The 20,707-nt window shown below is 43.8% G+C and overlaps 1 protein-coding gene across 1 annotated transcript in view; it reads right to left on the bottom strand.

Annotated features, from left to right (window-relative positions):
* LOC126416261 (1-phosphatidylinositol 4,5-bisphosphate phosphodiesterase classes I and II) overlaps positions 1–20,707 on the bottom strand; it is a 395,393-nt gene that overhangs the window by 330,765 nt on the left and 43,921 nt on the right. The gene's annotated exons all lie outside the window — the stretch shown is intronic.

The following is a 20,707-nucleotide window of genomic DNA, read 5'->3' as shown; positions in this document are numbered from 1 at the left end:
GCGATTTTGGGCGTCTTCGGAAGGAAACGTTCACTTTAAAAATATATGGCTTGGGATGTATTTGTACGAGGTTAATGAAATTTTAGTACATTATAGCCAAATACATTGTTAATGTAAATCTCAAGTTACAACATTTTCCGATCACCCAAAAAACCACGATAGTGCAAAATAAATCGATAATCAAAAACTTTGTCATATTGTGGAAATTTCAGTAAACAATACAAAATTCTTACTCATTATCTGTGTTAATTCAAAATAGGATCAAAATACAGGTATAGTACTGGAATAAACCAAGTTTAAAGGGCAATGTGCCTTCCATTTATTTTCTATTGTGAATGAGTGGTGAGTCATGAAAAAGACCTAGTTCACTTCAGGGAGTGAACAGTTCTGATCTGATCTCTGAAAAGAACAGTTTTGCCCATCTCTAGTGTACAGACCAGATGGTAGCCAGACAATGCTGTAAGGCATGATGTCGAAATGTTGTGGTAGAGGTGGCGGGAGGGGTGGGACGTGGTAAAGAAGAGGAGCAGAGCAGGGAAAAAGGTGGTTGGTGCACTAGCAGAGAGCAGAGCACAATGAGGGTGTGGGGATGTGAACTAGGGGGAGGTGATAGGACAGAGGGGGTGGAAACTGCTGTTGGGTGGAGAATGTGGCACCAGTAGTTTATCATAAGTGGAGGCCAAGATGACTAGGGGAGCAGAGAGACATAACTCCCATCTGCACAGTTCAAAAAAGTTGGTGGTGGAAGGGAGGATACAGATGGCCTGGGTTGTGAAGCAACCATTGAAATTATGCATATTATGTTCAGCTGCATGTTGTACCAACCACAGGGTGGTCTACTTTGCTCTTGGCCACAGTTTGGCAGTAGCTGTTCATCCTGGTAGATAGCTGGTTGGAAGGCATACCAATACAAAGAACTGCACAATGATTGCTGCAAAGCTGGTGCATGACATGTCTGCATTCACAGGTGGCCTGGCCTCTGATGGGGTAGGATAAGCCGGTGACAGGACTGGAAAAGCATATGCTGAGTGAGTGGATCGGGCAGGTCTTGCACTTGAGTATCCTACAGGAATAGGGTCTCTACGGCTACGAGTTGAGATTGGGAGTGAGGAATGGAGTAGGATGCTGTGGAGGTCAGGTGGGTGATTTAACATCACTTTAGGAGGGATGGGAAGGATCTTGGAAATGTCTTTCATTTCAGAGCATGACAATGGATAATCAAAGTGCTGATGAAGGATTGTGGTTCAGTTGTTCCAGTCCAAGGTGGTATTGGGTAACGTTGCTGGTTCTTCAGCATGGTGGGAGGATTGCACGTGTGGGACTATGGCACAAGAAATCTGTTTGTGAACTAGGTCTGGGGGGGTGGGTGGGGGGGGGGGGGATAGTGCCTTTCTGTGAAGGCCTTTGTGAGACAGGGTGTATACGACCCGGGACAACCGGGAAAAACACGGGAATTTTTTCATCCGGGAGAAAACCAGGAAAAACCCGGGAATTTTTCGGAATTCCGGGAATTTTTCATTGTTTTAGCTTTCAGTTAAATTTTTTAAATTTTGGCTGCAGAATTGATTCTCTAGCAAAGAATGTTATTGTATCCTGCTACTGGAGAATGGTACTGCAGCAATAAAATATAAACGAGAGGGAAAAACATAAAACTTTAGTGGCAAAGGAAATGTGTAATTTACAACAACGAAAAACCGTGCACGCACAAGCGTTTGCAAATAGCAAAAATATGTCAAAGGCCGTAGGGCGCAGACTGTAACTCGTCGTAACAATAAACTGCTTGCTATGAGCATGACGTCACAACTGTTCACATTAGGTTCGTTTGACCAATTGCCAGCGGTCTGTTAGGCATGCGCATTTGACTCGCGTATAAGCAGTACCTTCTCCCGCTACTTGAAGTTTGCCTGTTAGCTGTATCGGTAGTAGCAGCAAGCAGCCAGGTGCAAACGAGAAAATTTTTTCTCGCGCGCCCTAGCTGCCAGATTCACGCTTGCACAGAGTTGTAGTGGAGAGGGGGTTAACCTCCACGTGACCCGTGTTTACGTTAAGCGATTTCGTCAAATGAAAACAAAACGGATTTCTGTGGCCGGGAGCTATCAAGTGAATTAAAATACATTCACATAATTACGGAGGGCAAAAATATATTATTAATTTCAGTTTTCTGATTTTATTTTATTTCCAAGTTAGTAGCAGTCAAGCATTAATCGCCTTGCAGAACAGTGAAGTTATTTTTGCAAGTTTGCTAAAGAAATTTGGCTTCATTAATCTTTCCGCTGAAGCAATCATTTTATTTGAAACGAAGTGTTTCATTCTACAGTATTGGCTAGTTCTAACTGTTCGCTGAATTTCAAGTGCACGTTATCATCTTCTGCCATAAATGGCATTATGCCATAATAAAGAACCAAAAATGAGATCGTAGAGTACTGGTACTACAAGAAAATTTACATCCCAAAAACCACACTGAAAAGCTTAATATCAGATGGGATCAACTTCATTGTGAATCTGGAAAAAGCCAATTTGCACTTCAAGCCGAATTATGCATTTTAGTATGGTTTACGAAATTCCGATGCTCTTTGGAGTATCCTCTGATGCCCTGTTTCTTTTATGGTGTAATGTAAGCTCTCTTAGTGCTTTATACACACGAACATACGGGCTTCCTACACCACTGCAGTTGCACACGCAAAATAATGCCTGTTTTCTGGCGCTCTCTGGAAACTGGTAAATCGAACCTATTTCAAACAGTCTTCGGATAGTATTGCGAACGGTGGTTAGAAAAGCGTTACTTTCAAAGTAAATTTCTTTTTACGCAAGATGAATTATGTTACGCGTGAGAAAGTGGGATGGATATCTAAATCACAGAGCGTTCGAAACTGAACATTTGGAGAACCAGCCACTTACAAGAATTTCGAGCCGAGACATTTATGTTACAATTTTAAATTTACTGGCACATTTGTGTGATGTATCTTAAAGTATAACACACGCAAAAAAAGATCAATATGACATGTGAAAGTTTAGCTTCTGTTGTTAGCGTGTTAATCTTAGAGACTAATATTATACGTGAAAGCTTAGCTTTTCTTGTAGATATACGGTACTGTGTAAATTAATTTAAACCGTTAACTGCCGGCCGGTGTGGCCGTGCGGTTCTAGGCGCTTCAGTCTGGAACCGCGTCACCGCTACGGTCGCAGGTTCGAATCCTGCCTCGGGCATGGATGTGTGTGATGTCCTTGGGTTAGTTAGGTTTAAGTAGTTCTAAGTTCCAGGGGGACTGATGACCACAGATGTCAAGTCCCATAGTGCTCAGAGCCATTTGAACCATTTTTGAAACCGTTAACTTTTCCTCTTGCGTGTTCGCGCTATGTAACCAGTGATCTTGCTATTGGCTGACTATAACACGTGTCCTATGCTCTGAATAGCTGCTGTCATCGGCTGACGAGATCTCGTGGGTTGAGATATGACTCGCTTACAGAAGGACATCGCAACCTCGGTTTCAACGCTCCGCAAACTAACGCGCTGTGTTTGGTGCAATTCGAATTTATACTTTCGCAATACGAAAATATGCAGCGTATATGTTGCTGCAAATCAAAGGTCTTTCCAACACTTCTCTCCTTTTTTTTAATTAAAAGTCTCTCCAAAACTTCTCTGCCCGTCTTTTCTTTTTTTTCCGGGAAGCTCTACGCGATTGTATAAAACGTTAACCATTCAAAGGATTGATAAGTTTTACAGTTCCGGGAGAAAATCTACGGAAAACCTACTGTCACTTAGCACAGAAAAAGTGTATTTTCGCCCGGGAAAAAGCATATTTTTTAAACGGGATATCCGGGAATTTTTTTTCCTAGTCCTCGTATACACCCTGTGAGACCTTCAGCATACTGTCACTACAGACATGCTGTATCCAGATGGCCAGGCTGTATGGGATAGGTTTTTTAAGAAGGAATGGCATCTGTCGAAATGCAGGTACTGTTGATGGTTGGTGGGTTTAATGTGGACAGATATACAGATGGAGCAATCAGAGAAAAGGAGGTCAGCGTCCAAGAGGGTGGCGTACTGAGTTGAAGAGAAGACTTTGAGGCTTTGAAGGAATGAGGATCGAGTGTCTTGCCCTCGAGTTCAGATTGTGAAGATATCATCAATGAACTATCTAACCAGACCAGTGTTTGGGATTTTGGAAGGCTAAGAATGTTTCCCTTAGATGTAGCACGAGAACCCCAACCACCCTGTCCCCACCCCTAACAGAGTTTTAGAACAAGAGCAAAAACATCCTTGGAGAAAACGAAGAACTCTTAATGTCATCCGTCCATATCAGAGATGAGGAATCTGAAAGGCGAAGTTTAGCGTGGAGAGCCAAAAGGAGGGAGCATTCAACAAGGATGTGGGTTACTGTCTGTAAGTAAGGTTCAACAACCACAATGTGGGTGATGGCTCTTTACATAAATAAAACTGTATGTTAATCTGGTATGACCAATGTGGAGATGACATAGGATGGTTGATTCCTTCTGAGATGGAACAAATATTCCATGCAATAGTAATCTTCTTGATAGTGTGGAGTTTATTCCTAGGAGGCAGTTCCCCAACAGTTAGCAGTTGTTCCATTTTATAGCCCAATCAAGATGAGACCTGGGTCAAGTAAATATGGAGAAGAGTATTGTGATCAGCACCATAGGAGGTGTAGGCAAGAAGCAGAGAGCGTTAAGGTTTTGCATTCATGTAGTCTAGTTGACAAATATGGTGCAGCTGTGTCAGCCTTTTATGAAACAGCAGTCCCACAAAATCGGGACTGTGCAATAACAGCCAGGCACTGGATATCCAAGTGGAGTTCTGAATGAGAATGGGCAGTGGTTTGGAGACAGAAACTGGTTACTCGTATTTTCACGGGAGAGAACTGGAAGCCATGGAAAAAGATCCAAGCAGAGGCACTGTGGATGGCTCCTTAGAGCTGGTGTTGAGCCAAGGCCATTCACTGTGAGCTACACCAAATGCAAAGGTTATTGACATATGGATTGATTGTGACCACTGTTCTAATAGAGGTCACAATTTCACTGATAGAGACGAGGAAGTGTAACACTCAACACAGAGGCCTGCAGAATGTCATTTTCTCAGACCAGTGGTGAGCCGAGGGATAAGCCAACTCCAATCTGAAACAACAGTGGATAAAAACTCATTTTTAAAAATCTGTTGGGAGTACCAAAAGCTCCAGTCATGGAGAATAAGTAAAATGTGATGGTGCCACATAGTGTTGTATTCCTTATGCAGATTAAAGAGAGACTACAATAAGATGTTGGAGTTTAGAAAAAGCCTGTCGGACAGCCATTTCCAACCTAACTAGACGGTTGGTTGTGGACCATCCTTCCTGAAATCACACTAATACAGAGACAAAAGGCTCCATGATTTGAGAACCCAGCATAATTGTCCAACAAACATCCTTTCAAGCAGTTTACAGAGTATGTTAATAAGGCTAATCAGTCAGAAGCTGTCAGTGGACATGGGGTTTTTGTCTAGTTTAAGAACTGGGATGATGATACTATCTTGCTATTGTGCCTTGTCGCCAACATATGGTTGAAGATCCTGAGTTACATTCAGGCACTGAATGATCTGATTACAAATATAATCAGGTGACGACGACGATGACTTGTGGTGAAGGGCCCTCAACATAATGGTTCATCAGCGTCCTGACGAAAAGTCAACATGCTAATCTCATGGGTGGGGCGAAAACTGTCCCCACATGAGGAGCACTTTATAAAGTATTTAAGTCTGCCTCCCTTCCCCACCAATTTAGGGATGAGTCCTGACAGTTCAAAAAAATTCACCACTCTTTTAACACTGGAATCAGCATCTGTGAGGATGGTGGGCAGATTTTCACTGGGACTGAGGGCTGTCCTAATATCAGTACATATGACAGACGTTGCCAAAATATGCTTAACTGAAAGTGGTATATAACAATAATAATAATAATAATAATAAAATCACAGAGGGGTGGATCCTCCCGCCGGAGGCGGAAACCATGTGTTAAAGAGCAATGTCTGATACAGTCTGGTAAGCAGAGCCACCTTCCAGCAGTGTAGCCGACATGAGGTCTGCCATTCCTTTGCGGTCAATGAGAGAGACTGCAGTTTGTTTTCTGTCACCTGCAACCATTCAGTATCCCATGACGCATAATGCATCTATCAGAAACTGAAATGATTGCGTGCAATGGGATGGGACATTGATGGACAACACTATCCTGACATGCCTCCCTGGTGGCTTTGTCGGCCATGCTGTTTCCCTCTATCCCGATGTGGCCAGGTATCCACCAAAAATTCACCTCCTTGCCACAGCGTTGGAGCCGCTATAAGGAGTCATGAATGAGCTGAATCAGCTGGTCAACTGCAGCCAGACAAGGTGGCTGTTGACCATGTGTTTAAGAGTATTACCCATACAACTGGTAAGGGCTACACTCCAGTAACTGTTAGTGGTGCTACGATCCTTGCCTGGTTTCCAGAATGGAATTAATATGGCCTCCTTCCAAGTTGTGGGGTACCGTCCAATCCAGATCTGACGGAAACAAGAGAGGAGCTGTCCTTTCACTTCAGGGCACCGATGATGAAGCATGGCCTAATGGATCTCATCAGGTCCTGGAGCAGTGTCTCTGACTGCAGACAAAACTGATTCCAGTTCCCACATGGAGAATGGAAGGTTGTAGACTTCCTCATTATGCGAGAACAACTTGAGCTACCTCATCACCACAGTCTTAAGGAACACCTGAAAAGCAGGAGCCTGTCTGGATGACGTAGTGACAGTAAATAAGTGTTCAGCTAAAACCTGAACCGTGTATTCTGGCGTGTCCACCAAGACTCCATTACTTGACAAGGCTGTAAGGGGATGTGTACTGTCCTTGCCAGAAATCCATCGTTTTGAGACCCACACTTGCACAGTGGAAGTGGACCGATTACTGGAAGTCATGAATTCCTTCCAGAAAGCCCTATTCCGTTCTTTTATCACTTGCCTTGCATCTGCTCTCATGGATCTGAGGGCATGAAGGTTTTATCTGTAGTTGGACAGTGTTTGAAGTTCCTCAGAGCTGTTCGTCTGACCCTGATTGCCAATCGACAGTCGACATCCCACCAAGGTACAGGCAGTCATCTGAGGTGGTTAGTAGATCGGGGGATGGACTCTACGGCAGCCCATTGGATCTCGCAAGTGATACAGACCCCCATCTCCTGTGCACAATCCTTTTGTTCCAAACTAGCCTGTCGACTGTACTGCAACCAATTTGCCATATCAGGGTGTAAGAAAAAAAAATTAAAAACGAACTTTTTTCCCCACGTGAAAATACACTTCTTCCACGGTGAAAAATACACTTTTCCATGATAAGTGACGGTATACTTTTCCTCGAAGCTGTAAAAATATCAATCCTGTGAATGGTACAGGTTTTATACACCAGCGTGGAACTTCAGAGAACGAAAAATCTCGGAAAAAAAATTGGAAAGATCTGTGATGTGCAGCAACATTTACTTTACATATTTTCGTATTCGTATTACGAAAATATAGATTTGAATTCCACCAAATACAGGACGTTAGTTTTCGAAACACTGAAATCTAGACTGAAAAGCGCTTTCGTAAGCCGATCATAGCTTATGTTACGGGATCTCGCCAGCCACTGACTGCAGATATTCAGAGCATATGAAACTTGATGTAGCCAACTAATAGCAATATCACTGTTAAGTAGCGTAAACACACAAATCGGAAAAGTTAATGGTTTAAATTAACGTACAGTGTAACTACAAGAAAAGCTAAGCTTTCACATATAACATTGTCTTTTTTTTCATATGTCACACTTAACGACACATCACACAAATGTGCCAGTAAGATTTTAAATAATGACATGTTTGGTATTCTGTGCTAGAAATTCTTCTAACAAGGGAACCTCCCCATCGCACCCCCCTCAGATTTAGTTATAAGTTGGCACAGTGGATAGGCCTTGGAACACTGAACACAGATCAGTCGAGAAAACAGGAAGAAGTTGTATGGAACTATGAAAAAAATAAGCAAAATATACAAACTGACAATTCCATCCGCATGATAAGCAATATCAAGGATAATGTGACCTCAGGATCGGCGTGGTCCCGTGGTTAACGTGCGCAGCTGCGGAACAAAAGGTCCTTGGTTCAAGTCTTCCCCCGAGTGAAAATTTTACTTTCTTTATTTTCGCAAAGTTATGATCTGTCCGTTCGTTCATTAACGTCTCTGTTCACTATAATAAGTTAAGTGTCTGTGTTTTGCGACCGCACCGCGAAACCGTGCGATTAGTAGACGAAAGGACGTGCCTCTCCAATGGGAACCGAAAATATTTTATCGCAAGGCCATAGGTCAACCGATTCCTCCACAGGAAAACACGTCTGATATATTCTACAGGAAACTGGTGACGGCATGTGCGTCACATGACAGGAATATGTTGTCGACCCACCTAACTTGTACACTTGGCGAATTGGTAAAAAGATTCTTGTACCTTGCCCCATTTAGGTTTTCTTGTGGATGTGATAATCACTCCTAAAAAAGTGATGAAAACATAAGAGTTTGTCACATAAACTGCAACAAATGAATGCAACAGTTTCACAGTCGCTCAGTTTTTCCTGTGCTCTGTCAAAACATATGTTTTTAATGTTTTCAAATTTTTCCGTGTGTAGACCGTCAAATCCTGCATATGTCCAAGCAAATCTGAACATGTCCTGGAATTTTGGAGAGCGAAATTGATTTTGTGTGAGTGCCTGAACTTTGATAATTGTCTGCAAATAAAAGGTTGAAATTTTTACTCTAGGGAAGACTTGAACCAAGGACCTTTCGTTCCGCAGCTGCTCGCGCTAACCACAGGACCACGGCGCTCCTGAGCTCACATTAACCTTGATGTTGCCTATCTTGCACATGGACTACTCAGTTTGTATATTATGCTTATTTTTTTCCTAGTTCCACACAACTTCTTCCTGTTTTCTCGAGTGATATGTGTTCAGTTTTTCAAGGCCTATCCACTGTGCCAACTTATAACTAAATCTGAGGCGGGTGCGATGGGGAGGTTCCCTTGTAAGTGGCTAGTTTTAAATGAGAGTCAAACGCTCTGTGATTTAAGAAATTCATTGTACATTCGCACACTAACATAATTCACCTTGCGTAAAGGGAAATTTTACTTTGGAACTAACGCTTTTCAAAGCTCCTTTCGCAATATTTTCCCGTGACCTGTTAGAAATAGCTTTGTTTCAGCAGTTGCCAGAGCGCGCCAGAAATCAAGCGTTACTGTGTGCGGCCAGCTATGACGACGTAGGAAGCCCGTATGCTCGTACATGCATAATACTACGAGATCTTCCATGACGTCATAAGTATTAGAATACTGTAAGAGCATCGGAATTTCGTAAACCATACTAAATTGCATAATTCGTCTTACAGTGCACATTAATATGTCCAGATTCACAATGAAGTAGGCCCCAACCTATTAAGCTTTTCGATGCAATTTTCAGGATGCAAATTTTCTTTCAGTAACAGTACTGTAATATCTCATGTTTGGTTCTTTATTATGGCATATTGCCATACGTGCCAGAAGACGGAAATGTGCACTTGAAATTCAGTGAGCAGTTGAAAACAGCCAACAGTGCGGGAACATTTCGTTTCTAATAAACTGACTGCCTCTGGTGAAAAGATTAATGAAAGCCAAATTTATTCAGAAAATCGACAAAAATAACTTCGTTGTTCTGCAAGGCGATTAATGCATGACTCCCAAAAACGTGGAAATACAATAAAATCAGAAAACTGAAACTAATACGTAATTATGTCCACTTGATGGCTCCCACCCACAGAAATCCGTTTTGTTTTCATTTGACGTGAGAAGTATAAAAGAAGGGAAACAGCAAAAACAGGAAACGTGAAGACGGCTTACGTGGAGACTAACCCCATCCCCACTACAACGGGAGAAGGCACTGCCCATACGCAACTCAACTACGCATGCCCATGAGGCCACGGGCAATGCTGAAACGAACTTAATGTAAACAGTTGTGATGTCACGCTCACCAGCTGCAGTTTATTGCTATGAAGTATTTCATAGTCTTTCTCCTCAAGACTGTCACATTTTGCTGTTTATCAGTTCTTACCAGACAAAATTACAAATATTTAGCTGAAGTCTAAAACAACGAAAAATTCCCAGAATTTTAAAAGATCCCCAGGGTTTTCCCGGTTTTCTCCCGGATGAAAAAATTTCCAAGTTCTTCCTGGAGCGTATACACCTTGGCTTTATATCATCCATCTGCTTCGTCTCCTGTCAGCCATCGTCCTAGACGGCAGACAGATCCACACTGGGAAGTGGTCACTAGTAGAACGTAAATCTGTGGCCACTTCCCACTGAACTGAGTCTGCAATAACAAAAAAGTCAATGGCTGAAAACCCTGTAGCTGTGGAAAAGTATGGCATCCGACCCGCTTTCAGAAGGCAGATATTCTCAGAATGGACGAGTTGCTCGATCATCAGACCCCTGGACCAAGTGGTAGTCGAGCCCCACAGCACAGTGCGTGCATTGTAGTCCCCCGCAAAGAGCAACGGGCTTGGAAATGCGTGAAAGAGTTCTGCCAGTGTGTCTGCATCCAAGGCATCAGTAGGTGGAAGGTACAAAGAACACGCTGTGTTGTTAAAGGGTGCAAGAACTTTCACAGTAATTGCATTACTGGTTGTGCCCACTAGAGACTATTTTACCTCAACAGCCATACATCTCATCAGCACTTAGCACACCTTGAGGTTGAGGGTGTTTTTTTTTTTTTTTTTTTTTTTTTTTTGAGGTGTGTACCTTTCTTGCGGTCCAGGCAGTGAAGCCAAGACCCCCATTCTTTTAACACACTACATTTCACTGCTGCACAGCACAGTGGTTGCTGCAGCATGCCCAGAGCTTACGGTGACAGAGGGCTGGTGGCACTCACCAGCCCCCAGCTCAGGAACCCCGGGGTCGCCAAGCTAACGAATGCTGAGCCCCTGAGGACAAATAATCAGCGCCTTGGGGTGTATTGCGCCACGAGTAAAGAGGCTGAAACAGTTCCCTTTCAATCTGGCATTGCAGGGTAAAGGATAGGGGAGCTGTCTTCAACTAGCGTTTTACGCATTCAAAAGATATCTGCGCAAGAAGAGGATGCTGATGGTGTCACAATGTGCATCATGAGGTGTTCAGCAAGAATCAATGCATCATGTACTGCAATGTATTTGGTCCACCATGGGACTGTCCAATGAGACAGTGAGTTCGAAGAAACGGTGATAGCAGTTCCAGTGGCACAGTGATCACGTCGGACATATCTCCCACAATCTCGCTGATGCAATATGAGAAAAAGGAGACAAGATGACAGCAGAGGTATATAAATGCCAGTCGGCTCTTAGAACGGCCCAATTTGGTAAGTGGATGGCTGCGCGGTGACAAAGTGACACGACCACCAGAAAGTGGTCGCTGTCACGAAGTGACCACTGTAGCAAAGCCACAAGATTGGGGAAGAGACTCCATGGTCGACAGCCCAAAAGGTGCCATGAATGGCACTAAAGTGAGTAATAGTACCGTCACTCAGTGGTATCTTCCCCACAGGGGGTGGTGGGCTTTGAAATTTACAATTAGGGGAAAAGGCAGAATGGGTGGGGTGTAGTATGTAATTGGATTTAAATGATCATCTCAAGAGAAGTAAGTGCTCTGTCTGGAGGTAAATGAACATTGAAAATGGTAATCGTTGGGTCATTTGCACTTGTAGTGCTATTGATTCTAACATGACACAGTGGGGAATCCACTCACTAATGATATTTGCACGAACCAATGGATAGACACCACCAGATACTCTCTCACAGTCAGTACAGTTCCAACAGAATACATGGTAACCTTGAGTTGGGGAAGGTTATCATTGAAGTGTGGTTCTTTGAGAGCAACACAGGAGCAGAAAAAGAGGAGAGAAGTGAAGTAGTAGTAGCAGTAGTAGTAGTAGTAGTAGTAGTAGTAGTAGCAGCAGCATTTTTCCCATGTGACTGTAATATCCATTGCATTTCCACTGAATTATCACATGGAGAGTGTTCTGGTTTGATGTGAAAGAAATAGGAGGGCAGGTCACCAAAGGATCATTGTCACTGGAGGGAGTGGAACAACATCAACAAACATTGAGTGCAAGTCCGACAATGTGAGGGGATCTCACATCTTCGGGATCACTACAGTCACCTCCTGAGATTTCTTCTTTTTCCCTTTCACAACTTTTGGCAAAGGAGAATCTTGTGAGGGCTTATCCACTGTGTTGTAGGAACAGAAGATGAGTGGGCAGCTCTGTGACCCACAGTCCATGGCATGTTCAGCCACTGGCTGGTCTCAGGTAACGTGTCTGCAGATTTCTGCAGACACGGTTCCCAAAAGGTAGCTATATAGCTTGTAGACACTGGAGGAGGATGCTGCTTCTCCAGCTGGTGTGGTAAGTGATTCCTGAAAATAGTGCTGCAGGAACCAGGAAAGGAAGAGTCAAGTTTATTTGCACGACTATCAGAGGTAAGTTTTGAGGTAGTAAATACGCCAGGCACTGCCCACAACCTGGCAACAAGTGATGATAAAAGTTGATATCACTGAAACTGGGTAAAATGAGTGAATTTTTTCTGAGCCTCAAAATAGGAGATGCAACTCGTATCCCCCATTTCCTGGATTTGTGTTCTTGATTAGGGTGGTACACTTCAGAATGCAGGAAGGATGGTATTTTCCACAACTGATACAGATAGGTGACAGCACACATGGCGAATTTTAGTAAAGTGGTTGGCTGGCCACAATCTCCACAAATTGGATAATAAGTACACCAGGACGGAATATGCCTGAAGTATTGCAGTCCAAAGTACAGTACAATATGTGTGAAATACGGATACACACTGCATTGGTAAACTATGATTTTGGTCTTCTCTGGTTGTGAAACCACCTTAAAAGTGAGGATGAATGATTGGTACCATTGTCACCCTAATTATCTGGCGGGCCTTGACATACACAAATTGTACGAAGTGTTCGCGTGGTTCTTCATCCATTTGTGGAGTTAGGTCCTGGTGAAAAATTAATGTCTGTACCATGATGAGGTTCTTATGGGCTGTTATAGTAACAGGACATCACCAAGTTGTTTAGAAGACAGTGACACCTGGGACAGTAAAGGATTTGTTATCTTAATTAAGATGAATCCTAAATTTACTATGGGAAATGAGTTCACCAACTACATTTTCTCCACAAAGAACACTAGATTAGTAGACAGAAAGGACCCTCCATCTGTCCAGGTGCAAACCTGAAGTAAGTGCCTGCAAGTCACTTGGTTTTGTTTCCCTCCCATGGCATGGCCAAGGGTGGAAAGTTCCTAGGGGTCATAATGACTTGCACTGAATTGCAATCTATCCCAAGATTCTGTCAGAGTCTCGTACTGACCAGCTGACAACTTGGTCCATTTCAGGACACCAAATATCCACCATGATGCCATCTACTCAGAGTGTGAGCTCACCCCACAGGTGCCACAGCCAGAGCACAGGCCACCTGGTGACTGCCTGGAGTCCCAGTGGCCCCAATAAATAAAACTGATATACTATACATTTAATCTCAGTACGACACCACAAATCCTGATCCAATGTTAAATTAAAGTATGTGATTTTGCTCATAGTTGTTTATATAACACTAGACTATTACTGGAGGCATGTCTCCTTTTTTGTTGTAATGCTCTTTGCCCGTTTTGCTGACCTTTGTTATTTTGTACGACCACCATGGTATAAACTTGCATTGAGGTGGTGTGGGAGAGTAAGTTATTGCATTATGAGTTACAATGGTTATCACATTCACAGTTTCTTGCACATCTCATTAATATATATCTCTCTCTCTCTCTCTCTCTCTCTCTCTCTCTCTCTCTCTCTCCCTCTCCCTCTCCCTTTTTTTGGAATATGATGGCAAAGGGTTGAGGGGAGTAATTTTCCCCATTGGCTTTCCATAGGGAGCATATCTTAGTAGATTGACAGTCGCTCTTAAATACCGTCTCGATAAAATGACTGGGTGATGGCTACCATCACACAAAATGTTGAGGAGATGTCATTATATGACAAGATATGAAACTAGGACTGTACAGTGTTAAGCTCATTGCAGACAAGGTGCCATGGGTTGGGGTCCTTTTATTCATTAAAGAACGGCTGGATTGGCTACCTCACTGGTCTTTTGCGAAGAATAGTCATCCACATACTGATACGAAGGTAATCCCAAAAGTAAGGTCTCCTATTTTTTTTTTATAAGTACATATACCTGTTTATTTCTACAATGGTTTACATCAGTTTACAGCTTGAACATTTAGCTATTTTTTGATATAATCACCATTTCTGTCGATGCATTTTTGTAGACGCTGTGGCAGTTTTTGTATGCCCATGTCATACCAGCTCGCCACCAAGCTGTTCAGAAACTTATGAACCTCTTCTTTCATCTCGTCGTCAGACATGAATCACTGGGACCACAATTAACACTGGCAGGTACTGTGAGACTGAAAAAAATTCAGAAACAAAGAAGAGGAATGTTGAGCAAGGGCATACACATTCTCCATGACAACGCTCGCTCACACATCACTCAGCAAACCGTTGTTCTCCTGCAACAGTTTCAGTGGAACATAATCACCCACCCACCCTGTAGTACTGACTTGGCGTCCAGTGACTATCACTTGTTCCCTAGGTGAAAAGAACATTTGGCCAGAAAGCGATTCAGCTCCGACGATAAGGTGAAAGAAGAGGTTCATAACTTTCTGAACAGCATGGCGGTGAGCTGGTATGACATGGGCACACAAAAACTGCCACAGCGTCTACAAAAATGCATTGACAGAAATGGTGATTATGTCGAAAAATAGCTAAATGTTCAAGCTGTAAAATGATGCAAACCACTGTAGAAATAAACAAGTCTCTGTACTTATTCAAAAATAGGAGACCTTTATTTTGGGATTGCCCTTGTAATGCGTGGGTGGTCATACACTGAAGAGCCAAAGAAACTGGTACACCTGCGAATATCATGTAGGGCCCCCACGAGCAGACAAAAGTGCTGCAACATGACTTGGCATGGACTTGACTAATGTCTGAAGTAGTGCTGGAGGGAACCGACACCACAAACGCTGAAGAACTGTGCACATATCTGTAAGAGTGTGACGGGGTGGAGACCTATGCTGAACAGCACATTTTAAGACATCCCAAAAATACTCACTAATATTTATGTCTAAGGAGTTTGGTGGCCAGCGGAAATGTTTAAGCTTTGAGTGTTGCTGGAGCCACTCTGTAGCAATTCTGGACGTGTAGGGTGTCACAATGTTCTGCTGGAATTGCCCAAGTCTGTCAGACTGCACAATGGACATTAATGGATGCAAGTGATCAGAAACGATGCTTATGTACATGTCACCTGTCAGAGTCATATCTACAGGCTCCACACCATTACACAGCCTTCACCAGCTTGAAGAATCCCCTGCTGACATGCAGGGTCCATGGAACCATAAGGTGGTCTCCATACCCATACACGTCCATCAGCTCGGTACAATTTGAAACGAAACTCATCCGACCAGGCAACATGTTTCGAGTCATCAACAGTCCAATGTCAGTGTTGACAGACTCAGCCAAGGCATAAAGCTTTGTGTCATGCAGTCATCAAGGGTACATGAGTGGGCGTTCGGCTCTGAAAGCTCATAACGAAGATGTTTCATTTAATAGCTTGCACACTGACAGTTGTTGATGGCCCACCATTCAAAGCTGCAGCAATCTGCAGAAGGGCTGCACTTTTGTCACGTTGAATGATTCTCTTTAGTCATCGCTGATCCCATTCTTGGAGGATCTTCTTCTGATCGCAGCGCAATGTCAGAGATTTGACATTTTAGTGGATTCCTGATATTCACGGTACACTCGTGAAATGGTCGTATGGGAAAATCCCCACTTCACTGCTACCTCGGAGATGCTGTGTACCATCGCTCACGCGCTGACTATAAGACCACATTCAGACTCACTTAAATCTTAATGACCAACCATTGTAGCAGCAGTAACTGATCTAACAACTGCAATAGGTACTTGTTGTCTTCTATAGGCGTTACTGACCGCAGTTCCATATTCTGCCTGTTTACATAACTCTGTACTTGAATGTGTGTGTCTACACCAGTTTCTTTGGTGCTTCAGTGTATTATGCCATGCAGAAAGTGCCATCTAAGGTGTCCTTCCCAAATAAACCATACTACTGTCAAAATTTTGAAGGAAAAAATTATATATTTCAAAATTTTGACAGTAGTAGCCTTTACAAATGTCTGCTTGTGATTGTGTATGTGCGGATGGATGTGTGTGTGTGTGTGTGTGTGTGTGTGTGTGTGTGTGTGTGTGTGTGTGTGTGTGCGCGCGCGCGCGCGCGCGCACTCGAGTGTATACCTGTCCTTTTTTCCCCCTAAGGTAAGTCTTTCCGCTCCCGGGATTGGAATGACTCCTTACCCTCTCCCTTAAAACCCACATCCTTTCGTCTTTCCCTCTCCTTCCCTCTTTCCTGATGAAGCAACTGGTGGTTGCGAAAGCTTGAATTTTGTGTGTATGTTTGTGTTTCTATCGACCTGCCAGCGCTTTCGTTTGGTAAGTCACATCATCTTTGTTTTTAGATATATTTTTCCCACGTGGAATGTTTCCCTCTATTGTATTCGTATCATTAATTTGAACCCAACAATTACGTTTGTTGTTGTCACTGTTGCATTTCGAAATCTTTTCTGTTGTCTTATTTTCTCTTTCTGTTTTTGCCAGTAGTTTCACTTTGTATTCACCTTCTCCTTTTTACCGTTATCTACTATATAATTTTATCCCGCCTATATATACTCAATAATACGTAACCCACTTCCAAACCATAACAAAAAAAAATATTTTTTTCCACTTTCCACACTACCGCTGCTATAAAATCCACCGTTTCTAGTTCACAAACAGGTCCTTTCACCTATTAAACAACCATTTTGGCTAGTTCTAATAACTTTCACTTTCCAGAATGAGATTTTCACTCTGCAGCGGAGTGTGCGCTGATATGAAACTTCCTGGCAGATTAAAACTGTGTGCCCGACCGAGACTCGAACTCGGGACCTTTGCCTTTCGCGGGCAAGTGCGAAGTTTGGAAGGTAGGAGACGAGATACTGGCAGAAGTAAAGCTGTGAAAATGGACGTGAGTCGTGCTTCGGTAGCCCAGTTGGTAGACCACTTGCCCACAAAAGGCAAAGGTCCCGAGTTCGAGTCTCAGTCGGGCACACAGTTTTAATCTGCCAGGAAGTTTCAACTTTCACTTTATTTCCATTTCCGTTTTTTCCCACATCACTGATCATTTTTAGCCGATTCCCACAGGTTTTAACGTCATTATTTCTTCGTGAGACAATTGTTAGCCTCATTTTCATAATCTGCCACCACAAAACCATTCCTTTTCATACATTTACACGCAGTTTTTTCGAAATTTTCCCGAATTTCTCCACCCTTTAACGTGTTTTGGCGGCAACACAACCACCTAACCTTTGTACACATCGTTGTCTACCAACCCAAGTTCACCACAGGATCAACATAGCCCAGCTTTAACCAACACTTTTTCGCCTTTTTTCACACCATATCTCCAGTTACTTTCAAATTCACCTTTATCTCTCCCCATATATTTTTATTTTCATTTTAGCCTAATGTTACACTTTCCATCTTCTAATACCATGTCACCCTCACAACACCCCCACAACGACCCCATTAAGTTTTATTTACATTCCCTCCGCAAACATGCCTTCGCCCTAGCCAGATTACGCTCCCATATTTTATTTTCTCAGGCTTGTCTGACATTTGGCATTACCCCCAAAGGCCTCACACTTGAAGTTCCCATCTCTGGCTGCAACCCTTCCTTCCATCAGTCCCTATACCAGTTCCAAACTGAACAATCCATTGCCCTCACCCACCTAATCCTTCACCTACACATCAACTCAGCCAATGAACACACCCGTCAACTCCTATCCTTAATAAAAGTCCTCAATCTTTCCTCTCCCACATCCACACCGGCTGTTCAGCGCATCCTCCTACAGGCCAACTGCAAATTAGAACAGCATGCCACCCTCCACCTCAAAAAACTATCCAATCTCCTGGTTTCCCACCTCCGGAAAGGCAACCCACTCACCCTTCACAACCTTTCCAGCAAAACTCAACCTCCTCTCATTGCACACAAACCCAGTCTCTCCCATCTACTCAACATTGCACACAAACCCAGTCTCTCCCACCTACTCAATCTCCCACTTCCAGCTTCACTCCATCCAAAACCTCAAAATTCCAATCAACATAATCTGGAACCACAACACCCTAATTCAGTAGTTAACCTTTCTTCCAAACCTCTCTCCCAATCCGAAACCTCTGTCGTATCCAAAGGCCTCACCTTCAGCCCCACTCCCAGATTCAACCAAACAGCCCTCGTCAAAGATTTACTGTCCTACACTCGTACTCTCTGCTGGAAATATCACTTTGCCACGAAGATAAATGATCCTAATCCTACTCCTAATGATCCAACTCCCCAACACACCATCCAAATTGAACCCTGCCTGGAACAGTTCCGTCCTCCGTCACAGCGGGACCCACCTCCTCTTCCTCAAAATCACCGTCTCCAAACCTTCCAGGAATTTCTGACATCCAGCCTTGCCTCTTAATGCTTCTTAAAAAACCTTAATCCTACTCCCAACATCACCACTGCTGAAGCCCAGGCTATCCATGATCTGAAGGCTGACCGATCCATCGTCATTCTTCCGGCGGACAAGGGTTCCACGACAGTGGTACTTGATCGTCGGGAGTATGTGGCTGAGGGACTGCGTCAGCTTTCAGACAACACCACATACAAAGTTTGCCAAGGTAATCCCATTCCTGATGTCCAGGCGGAGCTTCAAGGGATCCTCAAAACCTAAGGCCCAATACAAAACCTTTCACCTGACTCCATCAACCTCCTGACCCCACTGACACCCCGCACCCCTACCTTCTACCTTCTTCCTAAAATTCACAAACCCAATCATCCCGGCCGCCCCATTGTAGCTGGTTACCAAGCCCCCACAGAACGTATCTCTGCCTACGTAGATCAATACTTTCAACCCATTACATGCAGTCTCCCATCCTTCATTAAAGACACCAACCACTTTCTCGAACGCCTGGAATCCTTACCCAATCTGTTACCCCCGGAAACCATCCTTGTAACCATTGATGCCACTTCCTTATACACAAATATTCCGCACGTCCAGGGCCTTGCTGCAATGGAGCACTTCCTTTCACGCCGATCACCTGCCACCCTACCTAAAACCTCTTTCCTCATTACCTTAGCCAGTTTCATACTGACCCACAACTTCTTCACTTTTGAAGGCCAGACATACCAACAATTAAAGGGAACAGCCATGGGTACCAGGATGGCCCCCTCTTATGCCAACCTATTCATGGGTCGCTTAGAGGAAGCCTTCTTCGTTACCCAGGCCTGCAAACCCAAAGTTTGGTACAGATTTATTGATGACATCTTCATGATCTGGACTCACAGTGAAGAAGAACTCCAGAATTTCCTCTCCAACCTCAACTCCTTTGGTTCCATCAGATTCACCTAGTCCTACTCCAAATCCCATGCCACTTTCCTTGACGTTGACCTCTATCTGTCCCATGGCCAGCTTCACACGTCCGTCCACATCAAACCCACCAACAAGCAACAGTACCTCCATTATGACAGCTACCACCCATTCCACATCAAACGGTCCCTTCCCTACAGCCTAGGTCTTCGTGGCAAACGAATCTGCTCCAGTCCAGAATCCCTGAACCATTACACCAACAACCTGATAACAACTTTCGCATCCCACAACTACCCTCCCGACCTGGTACAGAAGCAAATAACCAGAGCCACTTCCACATCCCCTCAAACCCAGAACCTCCCACAGAAGAACCACAGAAGTGCCCCACTTGTGACAGGATACTTTCCAGGACTGGATCAGACTCTGAATGTGGCTCTCCAGCAGGGATACGACTTCCTCAAATCCTGCCCTGAAATGAGATCCATCCTTCATGAAATCCTCCCCACTCCACCAAGAGTGTCTTTCCGCCGTCCACCTAACCTTCGTAACCTTTTAGTTTATCCCTATGAAATCCCCAAACCACCTTCCCTACCCTCTGGCTCCTACCCTTGTAACCGCCCCCAGTGTAAAACCTGTCCCATGTACCCTCCCACGACCACCTACTCCAGTCCTGTAACCCGGAAGGTGTACACGATCAAAGGCAGAGCCATGTGTGAAAGCACCCAAGTGATTTACCAACTGACCTGCCTACACTGTGAAGCTTTCTATGTGGGAATGACCAGCAACAAACTGTCCATTCGCATGAATGGTCACAGGCAGACAGTGTTTGTTGGTAATGAGGATCACCCTGTGGCTAAACATGCCTTTGTGCATGGCCAGCACATCTTGGCACAGTGTTACACCGTCCGGGTGATCTGGATACTTCCCACTAACACGAACCTATCCGAACTCCGGAGATGGGAATTTGCCCTTCAATATATCCTCTCTTCCCGTTATCCACCAGGCCTCAATCTCCGCTAATTTCAAGTTGTCGTCACTCATACCTCACCTGTCATTCAACAAATCTTTGCCTCTGCACTTCCGCCTCGACTGACATCTCTGCCCAAACTCTTTGCCTTTGAATATGTCTGCTTGTGTCTGTATATGTGTGGATGGATATGTG

The sequence above is a fragment of the Schistocerca serialis genome, chromosome 8, assembly GCF_023864345.2.
Source record: "Schistocerca serialis cubense isolate TAMUIC-IGC-003099 chromosome 8, iqSchSeri2.2, whole genome shotgun sequence".
NCBI classification, from domain to species: domain Eukaryota; kingdom Metazoa; phylum Arthropoda; class Insecta; order Orthoptera; family Acrididae; genus Schistocerca; species Schistocerca serialis.
Note: the sequence above shows the minus strand (reverse complement) of the source record. Positions and strands in the feature narration are given on the sequence as shown.